The 17,201-nt window shown below is 41.3% G+C and overlaps 1 protein-coding gene across 1 annotated transcript in view; it reads right to left on the reverse strand.

Annotated features, from left to right (window-relative positions):
* Positions 1–17,201, reverse strand: part of CEP192 (centrosomal protein 192) — a 417,077-nt gene that overhangs the window by 370,648 nt on the left and 29,228 nt on the right.

The raw sequence follows: 17,201 nt of genomic DNA on the forward strand, positions 1-17,201 counted from the left end.
GTGTGAAAGTTTTAGGGTCTACAAGCTATGGTGCAAATCATAAAAAAATTATCACATCTGATGTACTGGTGGCCTATTTCCTGAGACCCTAACAAGCCAGGAAAGTACAAATGCCCCCCAAATAACCCCTTTTTGGAAAGTAGACATTTCAATGTATTTAGTTAGAGGCATGGTGAGTTATTTGAAGTTGTATTTTTTCCCACAATTCTTTGCAAAATTGAGATCGCGCCCCCCCCCCCCACAAAAATTGTCATTGTAATAGCTTATTTCTTTCACATAGCAGGTGTATACCACAAATGACACCCCAAAATATATTCTGCTACTCCTCCTGAGTATTATGATACCACATGTGTGTGACTTTTTCACTGCCTGGCCACATACGGAGGCCCAACATGCAGGGAGCACCATCAGGTGTTCTAGGAGCATAAATTACACATCACATTTCTCAACCACCTATTACACTTTTGAAGCCCCTGGAGCACCAGGACAATGGAAACACCCACAAAATGATTCCATTTTGGAAAGCTAACACCCCAACATATAATCTATGAGGCATAATGAGTCTTTTGAACGGTTCATTTTTTTACAGAAGTTTTTGAAAAATGTGGGAAAAAAATGAATTTTTTTTTTTTTTTTTTTTTTTTTTTTTTTTACACACAAAGTTGTCCGTTTATAAGATATTTCCAACACATAGCATTTAGATAGCAAAAATGACACCCCAAAATATATTCTGCTACTCCTCCTGAGTATGGCGATACCACATGTGTGAGACTTCTACACAGCCTGGCCACATACAGAGATCCAACATGCAAGGAACACCGTCAGGTGTTCCAGGGACACATAGCATGCACATACCAAGAATTACACCCCAAAATACATTATGCTGAGCAAAGCGTAAACAAAAGATTACCTGTGGTTGTAGTAGCTCAGTTGTACACAGGAGGATAGCACTGGTCCAGGCAGCAGGCAGGGACTTGGTCAGCAGCGGCGAACACAATTGTCCAGGCAGCAGGCAGGGTTACTGTCCATATAAAGTCCAGGGTCAGTGCAGGCAGAGATATTGTCTGCAGTGCCAAAAATATTGGTCCTGGTAGTGGGCAGGTCCATGTGGTGTGGTCAGTGTGACAGGCAGAGGCATGACGGCTGTAAGTCCTACAGGCAGAAGTAGGGCCTCGTTCAGGACAGAATGGGGACAGGGGTAGAGGCTTCTCCCACCCAAATCTCTTAGAAGCCTCCGAGTCTCCAGACCCTAATCTAGGATTGAGAAAACAAAAAAAAAATTGTTTTCTTCATCCAGAAAAACAATTCTGGAGCCCCTCACATATATGTGAGACCCCTGTGTTGAATCCCAATAGTCCAGTAGCAGGGTACAAGATCAGTCCAAGTGGCAGGCAAATATCATGGTCAAACAGTCCAAGGTCAGTTCCAGATCAGGCAGATGTATGTACAGAATCGTTAGGCATTAGCATGGTTGAATAACAGTCCAAGGTCAGTTCCAGATCAGGCAGAGGTATATACAGAATCGTTAGGCAGAAGCATGGTCAAATAACAAGCCAGGGTCAGTGGCATAAGGGGTGTGAGGGTAAATTGCAGGAACGGAGGCTTACATTTACCATACTTCACTAATAATTTATTGATGTATGGTAACGGCGAAAACATTCACCTACGCAGAGGCCTGGTTCAGAAGGACATTGTGCACAATAAAAAGATGTGTCTCTTCTGAATCCTGCTCTGGTACACACCTTACATTTTTTTGCAGTCGTTGGCCTGTTGGTTTGGGAGGATTTTAATCGGGAAAGTGGCGTTCGGAGAGTCGACTTAGAACATCTGATCGGATATTTTCTGGTGGGCCGTTCGGGAATATAAGGGCAGTGAACACTTCCTCCTGGTAGCCATAGAAGCGTTTGGGGCTTTTCGGTGGAGTTACGATAAATTACATATGAATTGTATATGGCCAATTGAAAAAAATAAATTTCGACTTTTTTATACCAATGGTATGTCCGTCTTGTGGCAAGGTACGGTTCCAGCATCTGGTCATTCAAGTCGACTCCCCCCGTAAACTAATTATAACCATAGATGCATTTAGGTTTTTGTATGGTGCCATTTCTTCTGGGGATTTCCATGAAGGTATCATTGTGGATTGAAGACAACATGTAGACATCTTTTGTCCCTCCACTTCACTGCCAAAATCTCGTTGTTTCGTAGACTTGCCGTTTCTCCTTTTCTTATTGACCAGACTTTGAGGAAAGCCCTTCCGGTTCTTTTTTACGGTACCACATGCAGGCGTCTTCTTCCGGTGAAGGTTGTGGAATAGGGGCAGAGATGTGTAGAAGTTGTCTACATACAGGTGGTAGCCTTTCTCCAGTAAGGGGTATATGAGGTCCCAAACAATTTTCCCGCTTGATCCCAAGTAGTCTGGGCAATTAGGGGGTTGCAGCTGGGTGTCCTTCCCTTCGTACACTTTGAAGGCATATATGCAACCTGTGACTCGGTCACATAATTTGTATACCTTCACCCAATAGCGGGCCCTTTTACTGGGAATATATGGTTTTATTTTAAGCCTGCCACTAAACTTAACAAGGGACTCATCCACACATATGTTTTGGTCCGGGGTAAACAGCTGGGGGAATACTGCAGAAAAATAATTTAAAAGTGGCCGAATTTTGAAAAGACTGTCATAGTTTGGGTCATTTCGGGGAGGGCACTGGGTATTGTCATTGAAATGAAGAAACCTCATTATCATGAGGTATCTGTTTCTGGGAATTACCTTGGAGAATACTGGCATGTGGTGGATGGGGTGGGTTGACCAATAGGACATCAAAGTGTTTTTTTTTTTTGTGAGTCCCATATTAAATGTGAGCCCTAAAAAAACCTTCAACTCCTCCACTGTTAGGTCTCTCCACTCATAGGGACGGGCATAGTAGGACGTTGGATTATTCAAAATAAATTGCTGTGCATAAAGGTTGCACTGGGCCACAATATTTGATAGCATGTCCTCGGTAAAAATTAAATTAAAAAAATTTATTGGGGAAAAATTCTCTGTGTCCACCTGGACTCCTGGCTGGGCAGTGAAAGGGGGAATGTTGGCTTCTCCTGAATTAGGAGGAAGCCACAAGGGGTTCTGCAGGGCATAGGGAAGGCTGGCATGGGTCCTTGGCCTTTCTTGCCAAGGCACTGTGGTGCTGGCGGATGGCACTGCCTCCGCACCAGAACGCCTTTGTTTGGCGGGCCAAAAATCTTCCTCCTCTGAGTCACTCAGTGTTCCACTACTGAGGACTGGCTCATAATTTATGTCCGACTCAGAATCGGAGTCGGAAAGGGAATCCGAAAAAGAGCTCCCCGTTGCTCTCGTCGGCCTGGGACAGTATTTGGTACACCTCCTCGGCGGAAAAGCTTCTTTTGGACATAGTTGCTAAGCCTGCACTGATGGGCACTGATGAGGTGGAACAGGTGGGCACTGAGGAGGTGGGCACTGTAAAAACGTTTTGCAAACTCACAGATCGCTTACAGTTTCTCTCTCCTCTCACACGCTGTCTGTGTGAGGAGAGAGCCGGCAATGAGAGATGATCTCAAATGTTTACATTTGAGATCATGGCTCAATGGCCATGGCGATCGCGCTGCTATTGGCCGCTGTGATTGGCCATTTACAGCGATCTGTGATTGGCTGTGTCCAAGGGAAACAGAAGAGAAACAGAATTTCTCCGATGCGCGCTCGTGAGCGAGGAAAGGGGAGGCCGTCATAGGACGGCCTCCCGGGAATTGAGATCCGCGCTGTAGCCGTCATTCGGCTACGGCCGGATGTCGGGTGGTTAAAAAAAAAAAAAAAAAAAAAGGGGTAAGCTAAAAGAAAAATTAACACCGGATATAATTTACAGTCATTAGGATGTGTCCCTTGTACCGATTCCTTTTCTGTTAGAACAGGGGTCGGCAACCAATGTTTGTGCAGAATCACTGTGACCCTTAACCCCCTTCTCCTGATGCATGCTAGGGGAGGGGCTGTACCAGGAAGTCAGTCACGAGTGTGTGAGGGACTGGAAGCAGCCGCATGATACTTAGGAGGGAGACCTGTTGTATTATGACTCCTCCATGTAAGAATGTACATTGCTTTCTGAGCGAGTAATAAACCCTTCCCTGATTAAGAAGTGCATCCAGCCTGTGTGTAACTTTCTGAGTGGATATTGGCAGCATTGCTAGCAACACCCTGAGAGACCCAATGTCCAAGGGACATAACAGCAACCTATGGCTCGCACCCAGCCCGCCACCAAATGTCTGGCCCTCCAGTGCACGTGATAAACAATGCAGCTAAGCCGCCACTCAGCTGTTATCCCAAGTAGCAAGACCAGAGCAACCAGCCAGCCCATTGGCCAGCTGGCCAGAGACCCGAACAAAGCCGTAATCAGCTTCGATCGGATCTAGTAACCCGGAAACAATGTCATTACATAACTTCCGGTTTAAAAGGCGCCAAATTAAAAAAAAAAAACAAAAACAAAAACCCCCCAAAAAACCCGACAGCATTCAAAACAACCAAGCTTGGTGTTTTGAATGATTTCACATGCAATGAAGGGATTGGGGTCTTCTAGACCCCAGATCTCTCCATAAAAAGTACCTGTCATAAGGGATGTTTACATTCCTTCTGACCGCAATAAAAAAGTGATCAGAAATGTTTTGTTTTTTTTAAAAAGGGACAGTGTTAAAAAAAAACAAACAAATAAATAGCCGCATTCCTCTGACCTCGCGCGCAGAAATGAACGTATACACAAGTCGCGACCTCAAATGTAAACAGTGTTCAAACACCACGAGTAAGGTATCACCATGATCATAAGAGTGAGCACAAAACCTCTAACTCTAAACTGGAAACCTGTAGAAATTTTTAAAAAGAGTCGTCTATGGAGATTTTTTTTTTTTTTTTTTTTTTTTACACAGTTTGTCACTATTCCACGAGTGTGCACAATTTTAACATAAGTGGGGCGGGGGGCTGTGTAATATAAAAGGGTCCAGAAATGCAGGGCTGTGTAATATAGAAGGGGGTCAAGATTACTATCTTCATTTATTAGCAGGTGAATGCATCCCTCCATGCATTCACATACATTGAATCCAGCCCTTTAGTGGAAAAAGGTTGCAGACCCCTGTGTTAGAAGTTATCTTCTGCCATTGATGCCTTCCCCACCATATCGGCATGGGTTAAACAGCCAAGGGACTGTGACAGGCTTAACAAAAGAGCCTGACTATGCTGACCCTTTCTGCCCAGCTCCTCCATTCATAAATGTCATATACTACAGCTACACACTACTGGGCGAGAGGAGAGGGCCAAGCAATCTGCCCGTTCTCAAATCATATAATATGTAATATGGCGTCAATGAAGGGAGCAGTTGGGCAGAAAAGTTAGGCATACTTACGCTCTCCTATTGAGCCCGTGACAGCCCTTCATAGTATGAAGGTAGTAACCCCATAGTAACCCCAGCAGCAATGATAAAGGGAGGCATGAATGGCAGAAGATATCTACTAATAAAAGAGGAATCGGCACAAGGGATACATCCTAATGACTAAAAGTTAAATCCCTTGTGAAAATTTTTTCTGTTTTTTTATTTTAGCTTTCTTTCAATGCGTTTTATTTCTTTTGTAGCATAGAATAAGATGTATAAAATAGTACAACGATATAATGGTAAACAAGGTTTGGATATCTGGGGGTATAGCAAGAGATATTGCTGAAGATATTCTAGTATAGGTTAACATGGTAGTGTTGAAGTTTATAACAAATGCTATTAAACTTATTCTGATAACCTTAGAGCGGAAGGATAATTCACAAGTTATGATGAAACCGCAAAGCTCCTCCCTAGTTATAGTGACCAACCAAACCGCATTCTTCAACGGACCATTAGTCCTGGGGGATCAAACGTTAGTCCTGGAGTTCATTGCATCATACCTAATATTGAGAGTGATACCGTAAAATATATTGATATAGTAAGGAGAAGTAGGAGAGTAGATACGAAAGAGAAGAAGAGAGAGGAGGAAAGGAAGTGTTCCCGTCTTGCCATCCCCGATGACCCCAGTCTGCCGTAACCTGTCTAGAGTCAGTTGTCGGAAATTCCTACATATGCGGCCCATTGTCCCCAAACCGATTCGAATTTAGCCGCCGTATCTTAAGGCGCTCACCATTTTTTTCCTGGGCCATAATCCAGGATATTTTCCTTTTAGCGGCTGTAAAGGATACGTGATGTTGTTTCCAAGCTTTAGCTATGGTTAATTTAGTTACCAGAAGGGTGAAGAAAAGGCCTAGTTAGACTTACCAGTGACGGTATTTCTAAGAGCCTTTCAGGACAACCTTGGAGAGAGTGCAACTCCACCCATTTTCCAGGAAACGCATGCAGCCTTTAAATCCCTCCTCTTCCGAACTCACAGCGCTAGAGGGGGGAGGAGCTGCTGACCAAGATGGCTGCTCAGTAAGGTCGGGAGGTTAGCATTCTGCAGCATAGAAGGCTTGCACGGACGCTTGTAAGGATGCTGTTCATGGAGCCTTTCCAGGATTAAGGCAACATACCTATCCTATAACCAGCCTTGAATATATGCCTATGCACTCTGATATACTCGGGTGAACCCGCCAGCCATACCTGTCATCAGTTGCTTTTGACTGGAGCGAGTGGAGGTGCTACGGAGGAGAGCGGGGATCTTGCCTGTGGGGTACCGCAGTTTGAACCTGGGGATAAAGCCGGGAGACAGCACGCAGACCCGGACGGAAGCTTCCGTTTGTCAGTGGAGACGGACTGTGGAGGCTGATCGCTTTGGGTCCGCCACCTGTTTTATTAGTGCACTGTGTTTACAAAAATATAGGAGCAATATGCACAACACTTTGAATATTAAATGGTTGGATTAGGGGACACTATACTGATAAGAGTTAATAAGGGGAAGAGTTAATAAGGGGATGAGTTATGTAATAAGGATAAGCTTTAGGATCATAATATGGATGGTTAAAGAAAAAATACACTGTGGGTTTGGGGGGGGGGGGGGGGTTGGGTTTTTTTTTTTTTTTTTTTTTTAATTTAAAATTTTTTTTATCCCCCTCTCTCCTCCTTTCCTTCTTCTCCATTATAAGCCTATACTGCCTCTTTTAAAGGAAAAGATTTTACGGGGGAGGGAACCCGATACCGGTTGAAAGGGTTATAATGGTAACAGTAATAATGGAGAAGTAATGAATAAAGGGAAAGAGTTAAAGGTTAGAAAGAACAGCTTAATAAAGCAGGAAAAAGGGTAGATAAATTCTAAGGAAAAGAAAAAAAACGGCATGCGCCAACCGATTGGGCGGCTGATTGGAAACAGTAGATCCGGTTCCCCCCTCATTAGGGAACTTACATTTGTAAGTAAGACTTAATAGAAGTCAAATAGAACCAGGTTGAAAGGGGAAGTGAGTGAGTTAAGTGTGTATTTGTGGTTTATTTTTTTCTTGTTCTATTTAATTTTTTTTTTTTTTTCCCTTGGGTGGGATTAAATTATGTTCCTTTAATGCAAGAGGCCTAAACTCTACCTCCAAAAGAAATCAAATATTAAACTCCTTTAATAAACAAAAAATAGATATTATTCTGTTTCAAGAAACGCATTCTTATATTCCAAATCAAGAGGGGTATCTATAGTACTTCATAGAGATGTCCCCCATCAGTTAATGCAAGTTGATAAAAGGAAAGGATGGTAGATTTTTGATAAAAGTGAAGATATATGGTAAAATCTTCACAATTGTAAATCTGTACCTACCAAATCAAGATCAAATTAAGAACGGGGTAAAGGTCTTATCAAAGGCGATGGAGAAGGCGGAAGGCATAATTATCCTAGGGGGCGATTTCAATTCCATTATGGATATCGACATGGATATGGATACAACTAATACACATATAGAAAAAATGGCCACCTAAAAGAGTTTAAGGATTTATTGGAAACATTTTTTATTAGTGGCTATATGGAGGGCCCAACACCAAAAAGAAAAGTATTATTCATATTATTCAAACATACATGATTCATATCATAGAATAGATTATTTCTTTATTAACCATTCTGGAATGATGCTGACTCCCTCAACGGATATAGGAGGCTTTTTATGGTCAGACCATGCCCCGATATATTTGGAACTTAGGATAACAGAACATGTAAAATCAAGGGGGACTTGGAGATTAAATGATAACCTACTTAAGGATAAAGAATGTAAAGAGGATATAGAGAAAACGAAAAGAGAGTTTTTATTTATCCATGAAAAAGATGAAACATCAATCCCAATGCAGTGGGAAGCACTAAAGTGTGTCCTGAGGGGTGTGTTCATCAAGCACAGTTCAAGATTAAAAAGAAAAATAAAAAGAACAAAAAAAAATCCCAGCTGATGGGAGAAATTGATAAATTAGAAAGAGAACATAAGCAGAGTATTAACTCAATAGATAAAATAAATTTAAAAAACAAAAACGGATGAACTACAAACCGTGCTTGATGAGGAATCCCTCTGGTTAAGAGATAGAAATAAAACACAATGGTATCAACATGGTAATATAACAGGTAAACTATTGGCGAAAACATTAAAGAATCAACAATCTCTGACCTCTATAGTAAAGATTTTAAAAACAAATGGGGATTTAACCCATGACCCATTAGAGATATCCAAAACGTTCCATATATATTATTCTAAATTGTACAATATTAGATCACATCTGGCAAATAAGGAAAAAGATGACTGGGAGAAAATTAATGAATGTATGGAAGAGACAGCATTGCTTAGGTTTTCTAAAGAAATAGAGGATCTGGAGAGAGAAATATCTACAGAAGAAATCCAACAGGCTATTACCACACTGGTCCCGGGAAAAAGCCCTGGACCGGATGGGTATACTGCCAGATTCTATAGAATATTTCAAGATCTAATTATTCCTGTTCTTAAGAAAACTTATAACTATATTCAACACACAAACTTTTACACCGCAAAGTATAGAAGCCCATATTATATTAATCCCAAAGCCAGAGAAATACCATACGTTATGTAAAAATTATAGACATACAAAATATATATATATATATATATATATATATATATATATATATATATATATATATATATATATATATATATATATATATATATATACACACACATACACACACACATACATACACACACATATATACTGTACACATACATATATATTCAAAAATTATAATCAAACAGATTAACACCCATTTTACCTAACTATATTAAGTTAGATCAGACGGGATTCATGAAGGGAAGGGAAACTACTAAAGATATTATAAAAACATGTACACTGATTGAATATGCTCAAAGAACCGGCATCCAGACATGCCTTTTAACTGTGGATGCAGAAAAGGCATTTGATAAGGTAGGATGGCGGTTCTTAAAGGAAGCATTAATACAATTAGGGATGGGTCCAAAAATGTATAATAGAATTGTCGCATTATATTCCAACTCAAGAGCTAAAGTGAGAAGAAATGGAATACTATCAGAATACATACAAATATCAAATAGAACTTGACAAGGATGCCCCCTTTCTCCATTGCTATATATAATAGTAATGGAACATCTAATTACGGCTATAAGGAAAAATAAAGATATTAAAAAAGGTATAAAAAGTGAGATAAAGAATACAAGAAGGCCGTATATGCAAAGGACTTGTTAATACATGTAACTAATCCTATAATAACAATACCAAATTTAATAAATGAATTTAAGAGATTTGGGGAAATAAGTAATTTTAAAGTTAATTACGATAAATCTGAGATGCTGAACATATCATTAACAGAACAAACATACTCACTTCTGCAGAAAGATTTCCCGTTTAAATGGAAACAAGAAGCAATTAAATATTTTTTAGGTATGAATCCAAAAGATTTGGACTCACTACAGGTTTTGAATTATGATGCGACAATCTATAAACTAATTAAGTTATTACAAAAATATGATAAACACTCTTGGACAGCAAGAATATAGTTAAAATGGATATACTTCCAAAGTTATTATATGTTTTTCAAACAATCCCTCTCTTTCCTCCTAAAAAGCTATAGCGAGTTTTATATGGGTTCATAAAAATCCCCGTATTAAGAGGGAAATATTAATTAGGAAAAAAAAAAAAAAAAAATTGGAGGATTGGCATTACCAGACTTTGTAAAATATCTACAGGCAGCATCACTGACTAGTATTATAGATTGGTATCATAATAAAGAAGCCAAACAATGGGTTAAATTAGAAGAAGAAACAATAGGTCCACAAATGAGGTTTCTCCCATGGATAAATCCCCAATTAAGACCAAAAAAAAAAAAAAAAAAAAAAAAAAAAAAAAAAGGAAGAAGAACAATTTTTGTTAATGCTACATTAAAAGATTGGGATATTTTAATAAAGGGGGAGAAACTCTCTACAATAGATGGCCCCATGACACCGCTGTTTTGGGACCCCGAATTCCCGCCAGCTCTGGGGGTTACAAAATACCTTAAGTGGCATAGAAATGAGAACATAAGGTTGGAACAGATACTAGAGGATGGGAAAATGCCAAAATTACAGGATATAGGATTTGAATATAAAAATAAGTGGCTACAATACCAGCAGTTAAAATCATTTATAGAAGGTAAAATATTGAAGATAAGTAGACCATTAACTAAATTTTAAAAAATTCTAATAGAGGAGAAGGATCCAATTAAGAAACTATCAAAGATATATGATCTACTACTCCCTTCTGGTCCCTTTAGAGAGCTAACAGGAATGAAAAACTGGGAAAAAGAAATGGGAGACATAATAGTAGAAGAAGAATGGGGAAAATGTTTGATCTACACAAAACAACTATAGCTAATAAATATCAGGAGAGAAATTATAAGATAGCATAGCAATGAGATGGTATAGGTGCCCAGTAGCATTAAATAAAATGAAGAAGACAAATACAGAGACCTGCTGGAGATGTAAGAGGGAGAGCAGGACCATGGATCACATCTGGTTTGGTTGTCAGAGGGTGAAGGAATTTTGGAATAAGATTTTTGAGATCTACCAGAAAGTGTCAGGTGAAATAGTAAAACCAAGTATAGAAATCTCAATATTCTCGCTGACAAGGGATCCAATAAAGAAAATTAGAAAAGACATCTTGCATTACATGACATCTGCGGCTAGAACAATAATAGCACGAAAATGGAAAGGAGAAGATGGGCCTACAAATGCAGAATGGATATGTGAAATGAACTAAATCCAGTATATGGAAAAACAGATAAGAGAAGAAGGGTATATAACAAAAACTGCCAGAAATATGGCAAAAATGGGATGAGTTTAGGTTCTCAAAAGAAGTGCTAAAATTCAAATAATAGGAACAGATCTAGGGAGGGTTTTTTTTTTCCCTTCTTTTTGTGTGAGTATGGGGGTTAGGATGAGTAGTAGGAAATAAAAGATGAGAGGGGAATGATAAGAGATTAATTACTGTATTAGAGATACTTTTAATTGATTGTAAGGAATATGAAATGTTGTATAAATGACAAGGTATTGATTTTTTTTTTTTTATTTAATAAAGAGAAATTGAAATCTAAATCCCACCTTTTCCACCATGACCTCAGTTTTTGTGGTCTCTGTCATACTGGAAAACAAAGCACAGAAAACCACAAACAACCATAACACTTAAACCACGCCTAAGATACAAAGGGAGGGACATACCAGTTGTCCTGAAAGGCTCTTAGAAATACCGTTACAGGTAAGTCTAACTAGGCCTTTCTCCAATTGCCTTTCAGGACAACCTTGGAGAGAATAACCAAGAAACTTACCCTAGGGTGGGACTACTGCCTGCAGAACCTTCCTGCCGAAGGCTTGATCTGCGGCAGACAGTAAGTCCAACCTATAATGTCGGAGAAATGTTGAGTAGGTGGACCAAGTAGCCGCCTTGCAAATTTGATCAGGCATTGGCCCTCTCGGCCCAGGAAACTGCCGTTGATCTCGTGGAACGAGCAGCAATACCTAAGGGGGGAATTTCTCCTTTAGCTTCATAGGCTTCCATAATCGCCCATCTAAGCCATCTGCCCAGATTGCTTTTGGAAGCTTTCTCCCCTTTACGCGAGTCTGAGAAAATCACAAAAGCAGGGCGTTTGATTTTCTAAACTCCTTAGTGATTGATAAAAAAAATGAAGCAGGAATCTCCTTACACCCAAAGTATGAAAAGCTTCTTCTCCTGGATTGGAAGGAGTCGAGGAGAAAGTGGGCAACACTATTTCCTGTGAGCAATGAAAGTTTGAAGAAACCGGGCAGGAAAGCTGGGTCTGTCTGAAGAACCACTCGATCTGGAAATACTTTAAGAAAAGGTTCCATGACTGCTAGGGCCTGAAGCTTGCCGACTCTTCTTGCCCAGGTAATGGCTACTACTGTTTTCAGAACTAAACTTTTTAAGGATGCTCTTTAAGGAGCCCCCGTGAGACCCTGTAAAACAATAGAGAAGTGCCAACTGGGAAAATTTTTGAGGGCCACCGGCCTATTTCGTGCTAGTGCCCTGAAGAATCTTGACATTAAAACTTCTCTGGATAGTGTTTTTTCAAAATAAACTGAAAGAGCCGCCACCTGGGTTTTTAGGGTGCTGGCTGCCAGTCCCTTTTCCATTCCATTATGGAGAAATTCAAGGACTGACACAACATTTTTTACCTGAAAGCTTTTAGAGGTACAATAGAAATTAAACTTCTTCCAGACCTTGAGGTATATGTCCCGAGTTACCTCCTTTTTGCTGGAAAGTAGGGTCTTTACTAGTTTAATCTGATAAACGCTTGGATTTAAGGAGATCTTCCTCAGAAGCCAGCAATTAGCTGTAACCGGTTTGCTTCCGGATGAAACACAGATCCCCATGTTAGAAGGTCCTTCCTTAGCGGCAGCCTCCACGGAGGTTCTGTGGCCATATTTAGTAGTGTTGCGAACCATGGTCTTTTTGGCCAAAAGGGAGTGACCAGGATCATGTTTTTTTTCCTCTGAATTTCCTTAAGACCATTGGTATCAGAGGGAAGAGGGGGAAAGGCATAGCACAGTTGGTAATGCCATGGATGCGCGAGAGCATCTATACCTATGGCCTGGTCTTCTTGGTGAAGAAGAAAAGAATTCCTGAACCTTTGAGTTCTGTTGGCTGGCACACAGATCTACTTGGGGTTGCCCCCAAGTTTTGGAGGTCATTAAGAAAACTTCTTGATTCAGGCTCCACTCTGCTTCCACCACTCTGCTCCTGCTGAGTAGGTCTGCTAGCAGATTCTGAGAACCCTTTAGGTGAACTGCCAACAGAGGCCACATTCTGTTCTGCCCAGGAAAGTAGATGACTGGCTAGTTCCATAAGTCCTCTGCTCCTGGTTCCTCCCTGCTTGAGCACGTATGCTACAGCGGTCATATTGTCCGAAAGGACCTGCACGTGTTGTCCCTTCACTGCCTGTTGAAAAGCCAGGAGACCGAGAAAGATGGCCTTTAGTTCCCGCCAGTTTGACAACTTTCAGGCTTCTGTCTTGAACCAAACCCCCTGAGAAGTTAGACCGTCCAGGTGGGCTCCCCAACCCCAGGAGCTTGCGTCTGTTAGACGCTTGTCTAGTGGAAAGACCCAAAAGAGACCTTTCGTCAGGTTGACCGAGCCCCTCCACCACCAGAATGCTCACTTTACCTTCGAGGTAAGTCTGATCTGCTTTTCCAATGAAACCTGATGCAACCATGACTGTAAGATGTTCAACTGGAGTGGTCTGGAATGAAATCTGGTCCACTGTACGGCTGGGATCAATGCAGTGAGAAGTCCTAATACTGCCATTGCCGATCGGACTGAGATTGAGCTATTCGTCAATTTGTTTTACTGCAGAAAAGATCTTTTCCAACTTTGCCTGAGGTAAACAAAAAAAAAAAAATTTTGGAGCACCGAGTTTATGGTATAACCCAGAAACATAATTTCCTGTCTTGGTTCTAGATTCAACTTCTCCAGGTTGAGGAGCCACCCTAGGTTCTGGAGGCGAGTCTGATACCTGCAGATTTGTCACCACTTGTTCCTTAGAGTCCGCAATTCGACTTCTCCAGGTTGAGGAGCCACCCTAGGTTCGCAAAGAACAGGTCGTCCAGATAGGGAATGACGGAAATTCCTCTTAACTCTGGGGCTTCCGTCACAATTTTTGTGAAAATCCTGGGGCAAGATAAGAGTCCAAAAGGCAGAGCTTTGAACTAAAGATGCCAAACCGATGACCCCAGGTTGATGGCGAATTGGAGGGAACATTGGGAAGCCTGAGCAATGGGGATGTGTAGGTAAGCATCCCTCAAGTCTAGGGATGTCATGAAGCAGTCTGGAGTCAACAGTTTTTTTTTTTTTTTTTTTTTTTTTTTCATGGGTTTCACAATACAATTCATTGCACTCATATAGTGCCAGCTTAATACGTCTTAAGTAAATCTATTCATCAGCACATCATATGTTACCTTTAATTGACACTTGAATTCCTTGTGAATTCCCTTTTTCTACTATTAACCCATTGCTCAAAAAAAAAACAAAAAAACAAAAACAAATTCCCCTTTTACCCCCTCCCTATCCCAGAGTAATGAAAAAAAAAAAAAAAAAAAAACGAACTCCTCTCGATCCCTCCCTCTCTCCCCTCCCCTCCATCTCTCCCCACTTCAGTCCAAATATAGGGCCCATGTTGTCTGGTACTTCTCATCTTGGTCTTTCATTGTCAAAGTAAGATTTTCCATTTGTTGTATTTCTACAATTCTGGCCAACCATTGTGCCCTAGTTGGAGAGCTGTCTTTTTTCCACAGAGCAGGGATACATGCCCTAGCTTCTGTTAAAAGGTGTCTCAGCAGCGAGTTTTAAAATGTTTCCACTGATAATGGGAAATCTAGCAATAAAAAAAGTTGCCGATTTCCCAAGGAGAATCCTGTTATTGTTTTATTAGCTTCTGCAACCATTTCCCAGAACTCTTATTCTCGTACATTCCCAGAAGATATGTAGAATTGTCCCTTCTTCATGACATCTCCAACATACCTCTGACACCTGGGGGTAAATCCGATGTAGCACATTCGGCGTCCTATACCATCTGGTAAGGATTTTATATCCCCCCTCCCGATATCTGCTTGCTACTGAAGCCTTTTGATTAAATACTAAGATCCTATTCTTCTGTTCTTGGGAGAATGATGTCCTTAAAGCGGGGTTCCACCAAAATTTTTAACATTATCTCTATGCATTCTCTTCCTTGCCTAGATGCTGACATGCTGTGTAAAAAAATTTAAATCGCCGTAATTACCTTTTTTTCTAATCTTCTTAGCACTTCCTGGTTTTCCTCCCATGGGAGTAGGCGCGTTTCTAGCCTCTCCCAGACCTCCCACAGTCCCCTGGGAGCTAGTCTCAGGCTTCCCAGCATGCATTGTGCAACAGCGTCATCACAACATCTCGGTGAATGCTGGGAGCACAGCATTCACCGCATCCAGGAAATACATGCTTGTGGGCTTCAAATGCCCACAATGAAGATGGAAACCGCCTTCAGTGAATTTTATAAGTTATTCTTTACAACGAAATCGGACACAGGTGGACTTATTACACAGAACACGTGAGTAGATAATCATGAGAAGAAAAGTTTGTGAATGAACAAAAAAAAAAAAAAAAAAAAAAAAAAAAAAACACACGATAGATAGGTGGACCCCCGCTTTAAGTCTCTTTCCCACGCTTGTAGGAAAGTTAGTTCCTGAGGCGATTCTATTCCTGTCAATACAGTGGAGTCAACAGTTTTGTTATTGAATGGATTGTGCCCATGTGGAAGTGTAGGTAACAAATTGATTGGTTTAGGATCTTTAGGTTCGGAATCAATCAATACTTCCCCGATGGCTTTTGCACCAAAAAAAATATGGGAATAAAAGGCTCGGCCCTCCTGATGTTTCGGGACCTGGACGATCACTTCTTGTTGAATCAGATCCTGTAATAATTTAATTATTGCCGAAGCTTTGTCCTGATCCCTTGGAAGAGCCGTAACGTAAAATCTGCTTGGGGAGGGGGCTCTGAAAACTCCAGACTGTACCCCTGAGATATAACATTCCTTATGAACAGGCTTGAGGATCTTCTGTTCCATTGTAGGAGAAAGGCAGATACTCTTCCCCCTAATGGGACAAGACTGTCACTTGTTTTTGGGGGGCTGGTCTGGGGGAGATCTAAAGAAAACTCCTCCTCTACCCTTACCCTTTTGGGAGGCCCAAAGGTTCTTGTTATCTTCCCTACTCTTACGGGGCTGTTGAACAGCACAAAAATTTTTAGCTGTTTGTTTCTTTTTTGGCAAGGGAAAGCTTTTCTCTTTTCAGCTGTCCTGTCCAAGATTGTTTTCAGGTCTGGACCAAAAAGAAGATCCCCCGAGAAAGGGTAGGCCACACAATTTAACTTTGGAGGCTGTCGCCCGACCAAGTTTTTAGCCAGACAGCACGTCTGGCTGAATTCACCAGAGCTGTTGACCTTGCTACCATCTATTGATTCAGCTGATGCGTCAGCCATGTATTTCACTGCTTTTAGAATTAACGGAAAGGTTTCCAAAAGATCTTTTCGTGGCGTCTCCGCCTTTACATGACTCTTCAGTTTTTCCACCCAGCATTCTAGGTTTCTTGCCACCACCGTGGAAGCCATGGCTGGTTTGAGGCTGGCCGACGTGGAATCCCACGCCTTTTTCAAGAGGGAGTCTGCCCTTTTATCCATCGCATCCTTCAGCACCCTCCATGTCCTCAGAGGCTAGGTCTGTGCGACGGGACACTTGTGAAAATGTGGCATCCACCCGCGGTTTTTTATTTCACACTTCACACTCGTTGTCTTCAAAGGGAAACCGTCTCGAGGGTTTTAGGAAGGAAAGGGCTTCTTTCAGGGTCCTTCCATTCTTTCTTGACCGTGTCCGATAGAACTCTATGGACTAGGAACACCCTGGTACATTCTATCGTGAACCAACAATTGTACTTTCTCCGCCTGAAGGTCGAGGGTCGTGTAAATCGCTTTCAAAAAGTCATCCACTTCTTCTACAAACAATTTGTACCTAGAGCCTCGGCTATCGTCTTCCTCTTCTACCTTATCCTCTGAATCCCTGAGGGAAGGAAGAGTACTTGCCCCCTCGTCCTCTGAGTCTACAACCTCCACGAGCCTAGAGGTAGATGCCCTGGGACTAGATGGTGGTTTCTGGGTTTCAACTTGGTCTGCTGGCTGGACCAGCAACGATTTGACTGAACCCAATGAGTTTGAGTTCAC

Source organism: Aquarana catesbeiana, linkage group LG05, assembly GCF_042186555.1.
Source record: "Aquarana catesbeiana isolate 2022-GZ linkage group LG05, ASM4218655v1, whole genome shotgun sequence".
Classification (NCBI taxonomy): domain Eukaryota; kingdom Metazoa; phylum Chordata; class Amphibia; order Anura; family Ranidae; genus Aquarana; species Aquarana catesbeiana.